Source organism: Brachyhypopomus gauderio, chromosome 9, assembly GCF_052324685.1.
Source record: "Brachyhypopomus gauderio isolate BG-103 chromosome 9, BGAUD_0.2, whole genome shotgun sequence".
Lineage (NCBI taxonomy): Eukaryota > Metazoa > Chordata > Actinopteri > Gymnotiformes > Hypopomidae > Brachyhypopomus > Brachyhypopomus gauderio.
Window position 1 is genome coordinate 9416246 of NC_135219.1, and position 9238 is coordinate 9425483.

The following is a 9238-nucleotide window of genomic DNA, read 5'->3' on the forward strand; positions in this document are numbered from 1 at the left end:
ATAAATCATTTCCAAGGAATGCACTAAAGACACAAAGCATTTCAAGGCCTTAACATGGGTGTGGTCATCCTTCACTGGCCATCAAACACAAAGAAAATGTAACCAACTGCTCATGAAAAGAGACAGACGATACTCTATTTACCTTTCTGCATGCTTGCTAACAGGTGGTCGCTACTCCACACAGGCTATTAATCCCCATGACATCTCTTATCCACTGCTGTTAAGGTCTGGCAGACCGTGCCAGGATGAACCTGGAAGAGATTCTCTCTAACATACTCACACAGGCAGAGCATGGCATTTTATTATAAGCTATAAATAAATGACCCTGTAAAAATATCAAAACTACACACCTAAATGGGCAAAGTTGCAGACATCTTGCAAAAATTTATCAGCCATTAATTCAATGTTTGGTTGCTAGTCTGTGACAGTAATCCTATTGTGGCTGTATAATTGTAGTGTTACAAATAAAATTCTGATTATTATGCACCCACACTCATTCGTGGCACGACACTTACAAGATGTTTTTAAGATGGAGAAGTGACTGTGTATAGTGCAGGTTTTGCCATTGGAACTGAATCCCAAATGAAAATCTTATCCTCATTATTTCAGTCTTATCCTCAAATGAAGTCACAAGCATATAGAACCTCTAAATTAAATTTCCATCTGCTGTCAAAACCACATTTGCATGCCATGGCATGTATATATATATTCCGGATTTAGTTTTTGCAGTTTCTCTTCAGGAGCACCAGGCATCTTTTGCCTGCAGGACATATGAAAACTCACACTCTCACACTTTATGGGATTTTCAAGATAACGCCACCTCATTATTCATCCTCTCAGAAAGCACAAAATTAACTGCATATTGGACTCTATCCTTGAAATTCAAATCATGTGTGGTACATAAATATATTAATATAAGACCAAAAACTGACGATTTCTTTCACCTTATTTCTCTTGTATCTCTATACACTCAGGAGAAAAAAAATCAAAAGTTCTTAGTTATTTTCTTTATTTTTTCAGTTTCTTGACCAATATGAGAAGTCAAACTGTAAAAAAAAAAAATGCTTCTAGGTAAGATGATTACATGCAAGCACCTACAAGCACCTAGGAGATGGTCTGGCTTGCCAGTGGATGTTGGATGTGCCATTGCCTCAAGAGGACGTGCAGATGCTAGCTCCTACCTGAGGCTCACCATCTATACTGAAGGGACTGTGACTACTTGGCTGGGGGACTAGAACCACAACTATAACTATAGAACTACGTTTTGACCACAAATACGGACTTGTGCTAATGGGCTGCCCAATGGAGGATGGGTTCCCTTTTGAGTCTTGGTCCTCCTGAGGTTTCTTCCTAATCCCCACCATCATAGAGAGTTTTTCCTTGCCACTGTCGCCTTTGGCTTGTTCATTTGGGATCTGGACCATATGATTGTAAAGCTGCTTTGTGACAACATGTGTTGTAAAAAGCACTATATAAATAAATTTGACTTTGACTTTAAAAGGTGACAAGCAGCAAAATCGACACAGCAATCAAAATCCATGTGTTTAGATAAAGCCTCACACAGAATTACATAGAAATGTTTCTGTTCCAGTCTCAAAAACATTGGGCCAATAAAAGATTATATGACAAGTCATAACACTAATTACAATAGTAAATTCAATTGATAGTAAAGCTAACATTACTAATAATTTTGCATAATATAAATACCTCCAAACGTAACCCTCAATGAAAGAAGCTGAATTTAAAAATATTGTGATTAATGTTTGTTTTCTTTTCTTTATAATCTAGCTCTCCTTGAGAAGGGAAATCTCTAACCCACAGTACCACCTCCCAACTGTTTTCCATCAAGCCATGTCGGCTCTTAGATTAAATACATTTAAATAAATGACTTGTTGTGACAACAGGCAGTCTGTGCTCTTGTTACTAATGTCTATTTGTCTCACATGTGTGAGAGAAAATATTGTTCTCACCATATAGGAGTAACTCACAAGGTTTTTAAAAAGCACTATCTCAGATGGATTTAGATCAGATATCTGCCTGTGTTTACATGTCAGCCTGCTAGATGAAATTCATTTCAGAAACTGACTGGGAGTCATGGGGGGTATTCCAAGAAGCGGCTTAAGCGAGAAAACCAGGTAAGTTAACTCAGAGTTCAGGGTTAAGTTTAGAGTTTGTTAAACCCGCTTTCTGGAATACCCCCCTGGATGTAAAAGATGTCAACAGGAAGTGCTACTGTGTTTTTAATTTAAAATGTAAATTCGGAATTAAGTTCTTCTTAAAATGGTAAGGTGTTCTGCATATTCAAGTCATGTTTTGTTCATATAGACTGCCAGATTCTGAGCTTAGCCGAGGTATGTTGCCATGAGAGCCGGTAGCATGTCACTAAAGGTGCAACGAAGATGTTTTTTTAATCTTGTGTATCTTAAAATGCACATCACCAAAAACAAATCACAGTTGCATGTTAATGCTGAATAGTATACATTCCACATATGCTCAAATTTATTTTGTGTATTAGTTGTTATTAAAGTGGAAAAATGAAACTATAAATAGCAGAAGTAGCATTTATAAATCATTATTATGTTGTCTTTTTAATTTAGAAAATCATTGACATAAGAAACCACAGTATGCCTTTTGTTTGAAAGAGAGATATTTTGTTTTTCTAAAACTGTCCTGAGGAATTGGATGAGTCCTAATAGTCAGATGTCTCTTGCGCTCTTGTTCTGTAAGCCACCACTAATGCCCATCCTGGACCTGTTCCTGACTCTGAGAGGATTACTGCGTGCTGGGTTTTGCAGGATAATGTGCCACAAAACAAAAAGGAAAAGCAGATTTTATGCTTTAACAAGCAGAAAAAGACATTTCTAACAGCTCTCTGAAGCTTGTGGTTTTCCACCAGTCAGGAAGCAAATGACAGACTTTTATTGTGCTCATATGAATTTAGTTTCTTTGGTTATGGATGTTTTTTAATGCACAAATATTTTACCCATTTCACATCCTTAGTCAGCGCAGGGGTCAGCATTTTTACCAAAGCTTCTCTCCATTTATTTTACTGCTATAAAAAAGATCCAGGACCTTTCCACAACAAAGGCCATTAAATATAATAGATTTTATTGATTTTGGATTCCCAATTAAAGATTACTTACTAAGCAAGACATAGATCCACATCATGTTGAGGTGTAAGAATGCCTAAAAATGTGCATACCAAGATGAAACTCTGTGCATCACATATTCTCAAAAGTGTACTGTGTTAAAATAAATATTAAGAAAATTATATCATATTTTTAAAGAACTGGGCACATTTCCTTGTGTGTAGAGTGTGTTGTGTGTGTGTTTAATGAGTTTAATCATCATGTAGTGAGAAATGTTGCATAGATATTGTCTTGTTTCTGGGTTTAAATAACTTTATAAAATATATATTTATGTAGATAAAATATGAATACCTAGAATAGCAAACAACTGCACACCTGCATGCAGTGATCACCCCTCTGCACACACCAATCACCAACCCTGATCACTTCCGTTATCCCAATCACCCACTTAGTTCATTATGTGCACCTGTTCCTTGTTTTCTTCTGAGTTTGTATTCCCGCACGTCCCATACACCCTCGTTCTGTATTATCCTCCCTGGGCGGCTGTGCCAGGCTTTTCTGAGTGCACCTTGCTTGTTTCCAAGCCTTTGTTTTGCCACTTGCATCAAGATTGCTTGGTGACCAGTGACAGTTCTTGGTGGTGGGGGTGGGGGGGGTGGTGGTGGGTGCCCCCAAGTATTGGCAACTAAGCAATTTTCAATTTTGTCGCTCTATTTAGAGAGTATTCAGACCTTTTCAATTAGTGACTTTCTGTCACCACCCCCCAACCCCCCAACAGACCAATCAGCCCCAGTCCGTATCCCCCCCCCCCCCCCCCCCCCCCACTGCTGGTTACCCCTTGTTTGTCTTCCTCTATCCCTGTGGGTGCAATATCATCCAGATCCAATGTTACCACATGGCTATGCCAGAGGTTTTCAAGGGTCATCTCTGACAATCTCCGACGAAGACTACTCAGTTGCTACCACGCAGGAGCATGAACTGTATAATAAGTCTGTTGAAGCAGGCCACTCCACCCCAGTGCTTGGTCTGTCTTTTCTCCCAAGAGGAGAATCAGGTCAAGAAGCAGTACATTCAGAAAGCCTGAACTCAGGGTTGCATTCTGATGTACTCACTCTTCCTGGACCAACATATCCATGACATGTGTGACACTCTCTTTCACAATAGGCTGTGTTGCAAGTTGGAGAGGTGGACCTGTGACAAGTCAGTTTCCAGGGCTGTGTCAGTGAGATCTCCATTTGTATGCTGTTCAACGATGTCAAGAGGGTAAGACTGTACCATGTGGTTTGGAGTGCTCCTGTCACTAGCCTCTGAGCTTGCCTGGTTACTGGTGTATCAACAATATATTGTATCACACAGGTAAAACAATGAAAATTATCCTATAAATTGTAAAATCATTATAACTTTCATAACTGTGAACACACGGTCAGAAGTGTCCTACAGGCCTTTGGGCAGCTTTGGTCAGGTGGTTGGTACGAAGGGGCCATATCAGGTCTGGCTGAGATTGATGAGATGGATCTGGCAGTGCACCAAGTGGGCTTGGGCTCAGATTGGCGGGACTAAAGTAGCGGAACAGTGCTTCTCTGGACACAGGCTTGATGGAAATCTCACTGGACCGCAGGCAGAGTCTCCCATCACCTTGACGACACAGTCAGTCTAGTGGGCCTGAAGGTAGATGTGCCACTGCTAAACAGCACTATGTTCCTGCTCAATTAGATGAGGTAGCCGTAAATGTAATGTACAAGAAATGTAATTCACATGAAGCATAAAGGAGTTGTCACCATAGGTTTGCATATGTATGTATCCCCTTATCTCTAGGGTTATATGATACTCTAGAACACAAACCACACTTCTCCACATAGACTGACAGAAACATCCCAGACTCCTAGAAAGTTTTCTGGCTTGTCCTGATCCGGATACACATTATGAATTAGTCTCCCACTGGAAGGCCCACACCTTTCTTACACTGTGCAGTGTATATGGAGAATATGGAGAAATATTTCCATGAAAACAAAGGTGTTAAGGAATAAAATATAAGAAGCACGGGCAGGTCTGTGAACAATTGATACGAGCTGTAAAGCTGGAGGAAAGATGGCTCTGAAATGAATATTCTTTGACTTAAAAAGGTTTGACAGCTGTGTGATCTTTCCTGCATACTAATACCACTGACCCTGTGAGAAATGCAGGAGTCACAAAGCAGAATCTGTACTGCCCCCTTCAGGAGAAAATGCCTATTTTAGTACATTTATTGCTTTTCAAATATGGAGCATAATAGCAATCACTGCTTTTAATTTGTAAGGGCTAAATATTTAACTGTACACATGCTTCCTCATCCCTTGATGTTTACTCAGAACTGTTTGCTGTCTTTGTTCAGTAACATCTCTAACCTGAGAGCTTTAGGATGGATCTCCATTCAATCCATTCAATACTTCCACGGAGATGTTGCATGTAAAAGCTACAGTTTGATTATTGACTCTCTCTGACTATTCTGTGTTTGTCTGTCCACAGCACACATTTACAGTTTAAGAAGACTGAGGTTGTTAGCACTTCAAATATTCAATTAGTATTAAATTATGTTTGTACTCCTGCCAGGGCAGATATTTTGAATAATAATTTAAGACACTTATGCATAGTGGCCCAATTACAGCACCTTTGAGCCAAGCAAAATGAGTCACAGTGGTGTGTATTTGACTGAATGCTAATTCAGTCCCACTCAACCAACCATCCACCTCCCCCAGGTCCTGTGTCATGAGTGTTGTTGTTGATAAGTCTGAGCCAATAATTTGCTCATTATGCCAATAGGACAGCTTTCCTTAATTTCCTTTTTTTGTCACTCTTCACTAATTTAATTTAGTGTATAAAAAGGACACTCTAGAACATGGTTGTGTTCTCAGGTTCTATGGAGACGGGAAATTCATAGAACCTGAGCAATATTCCATACTTTAATTCCATACTTTAATTAAGTACAATCTACTATAAATAATACTCTGGGAAACCTGTAAAATGCTGCACCGGTTTGGTCATATGTATTATGTGCTGAAACATATACATCTATATATGTATAGAGATATATTTTAGGCTTGGAGAAAATAGTGAGTGTCAATATTTATATTGGAAAAACACAGTACTGGGAAAAGACATCCAGAAGTTCTACCCCACAGTGCCAGTCTAGAGAACCCAAGAGCAAGTGATTAGGGGAGCAGTGGTCAACTCTTAGCAAACAATTGGTGCCTGCATGGAAGTGCCCTCATCTGACGAATGTGCTTCTCCAGGTTGACAGAGTAGATCAAGAGCTTCAGTATAAACTATGACACACTGGTGGAGCGGGTCACAGGGGATCTTTCTGACATAGACCTGAAGCAATTTATATAACACACAAAACACCACTAAATGCTCACTGGAGTCATGCATAATTTAGAAGCCTGTGTTCTACCCATCCCTGTCCCAGATGCATGCTAGATGGTGCACCCTGTGCAGGTCTTGCCTGCACACTTTATGCAGTTGCTTCAGTGCAGCTGAGATCACAGAGCAGGTAATGGAACTTCCCTATAAAGTCATCTGTGCTCAGTCACAGCATTACAGTACACCATCATTCATTCCTGTAAAGAAAGATCTAGCTGACTTGACACATGGAAGGGTGGATGAACCCGTCTATTCCATCATGGCAGCCATGTTTTTTGCAGGGCAGTTCAGTGACTTTGTTGCACGCTTCCATGAGACCTGTGAATTCTTTGGATGCTGTGTCCATCTCCTGTTTGACTGAGTTCACTTTAGTGGCAGGTGCACAACAGAGCTGCAAGCACGTGGGGAGGATGAAGGTGTGTGAGGGTTAAGGGTTGTGTTTTTATAAGTAGGGAGGACCAGGAAAACTGCTTACAAACTAGAACCAATGATGAATAAAGGGCCAGTGTTTGATGTAAGAATCACAAACTGGAAAGGGTATGGAGTGGGTTTGTTCCTAGATTTTCCCCAAGCCCAAGGGGTGACCATGAAAAAAATGGACTAATTGAATAAACATGCAGTTGGCATAGTTTTACAGGAATTTAGATCTATGAATCTATGATGTAGATCTATGAAGCGTCCATCAGCACCTGAACTAACTATATATATGATACAGTACAGTAGTTTACTGTTCCATAGATTCTGATTGAGTTTCCTTGGCTTCTGGATGAATCAAAAAGTCACACATATGGCCTGAGACACCACAGTACTGGAAAAGTCTCTCAGCCACATGACCTGAACTGGTCATTAATCGATCACAGGACCACATCTTCTGTCTGTGCTATTTCCAGACTGTAACTGACAAGGTTTCTGCTTTCCCAAACAAACGTGACACCAAGAATGTTACCACAGTTTGTATGGAAGAGAAACAAGACCAATGATGATTCATATAAATAAACCATTGTAACATAAACCTGCCAGTCTGTGAAGTTAGTTCCACACTCGTCAGGCCCGAAGAGTCTTGCGTTTTGTGAAACAACAGGATGGATTGGTCTCCCTCCCTGGACAAGGTGGATCTAGACGTGAGGACACCTGACAACAGACAATGAGTTACAGGCATGGTGTTGTTAAAGCTGGAACTGTTGCTGTAAGCCAATAGCCACCCCCCCCCTCCCCTCCACACACACACACCACCATGGTCTCTCTCTGTCTTTGGCTGAGGTGCAGTGTTCTTGGCAGTATCTGTTGTCTGTTGTAAAGCTTTCAGTAATGATTCACAGGAGATGGAAGAGACCTGGTGCACATTTATTAAACGCCAAAGCATAGAACAACAAACAGGCAGTAATTATTCTGAACTCAGGACACGCCCATCACCTGGGCACACAGAGCTATGACACTCAGAAAACGCTATGCATGCAGAATTGTTGAAAGTATTTTTTGTATGTTGAAGTTAATGGGAAAAGATGGAATATGTAGAATTGACTGGATTTTAAGTTTCACTTTGTTTGTTTTTCATTACTGTCCAACCAGAAAAATCTTGTTATTTCAGAAAACAGAGCTGTCACGTCTTCAAACTGCTCCTGTTTGTCCAGTCAATCATCACTAACAAGCAGACCACACCCACCCTGACCACCAGACCACACCCATCCTGACCACCAGACCACGGCCATCCTGACCACCAGACCACACCCACCCTGACCACACCCATCCTGACCACCAGACCACACCCATCCTGACCACCAGACCACACCCATCCTGACCACCAGACCACACCCATCCTGACCACCAGCTGTCATCTATCACCACTGCCATAGAAATAGTCCTCGTGTTCCCTGGTGTCTTTATGAAATATTGTTTGCCTCTGGGGTTTTTTGTTGTCTCTCCTGTTTTTTGTACTTCTGCCTTCTGTGTGTGTGTGTGTGTGTGTGTGTGTGTGTGTGTGTGTGTGTGTGTGTGTGTGTGTGTGTGTGTTTTGATCTCTGCACCTTGCGTTTGGATCCTCCTCTGTGCTTTTAGTGACGAGCTATAAGATGTCTTCATCTTCATCAGTCTTGATGAAGAGTGCATTGCTGGGCTTCACATGCTGGAAAAACAATTGTGCACAAACTCAGTTGTCATTAAGATGGTAATTGTGTCAACCTTAGTAGTACAGTTCAGTAATTATCCATTAATCCCAATGCTCCACAAGTCCAACCTCCTGACTGTGGTTTTCTCTAGCAGAGGGAACAAATATTTTATGGTTTTGGCAAATATGAAACATTTAGGCTTTATTTACTGTTCCACTAATAATCTATTGTCAACTATTTACAGTATTTAGATATGAATTATCTTTAAAATCTACAGTTTACAGTCATCACAATATATCATATTTATGTTATATTTAATATATACAGAGATAAAAGATTAGGTATTTTAAAAATATGGTGTTTCATTGCAATGGACAGAAGAAAAGACGTGTAAGAAATAGACTTTGATATGCCAACAGATTCAGCTCCATAAACATGAAGAAGGATGTGCATTCATTAGTCTTAGCTGACTCACACCACACAAAATCAATACACGACAAGATGTTGATATATAATCAAAGCAAGCTAACAGAGTACAGCGTATTTATCTCCTAAATTTTACTTAAAAGCCTTTTCTATTCTTCAGCATTACATTAGCCCCTCAGAAGAAACGCACCAGTCAACAAAAATATTTTAATTTGAAAT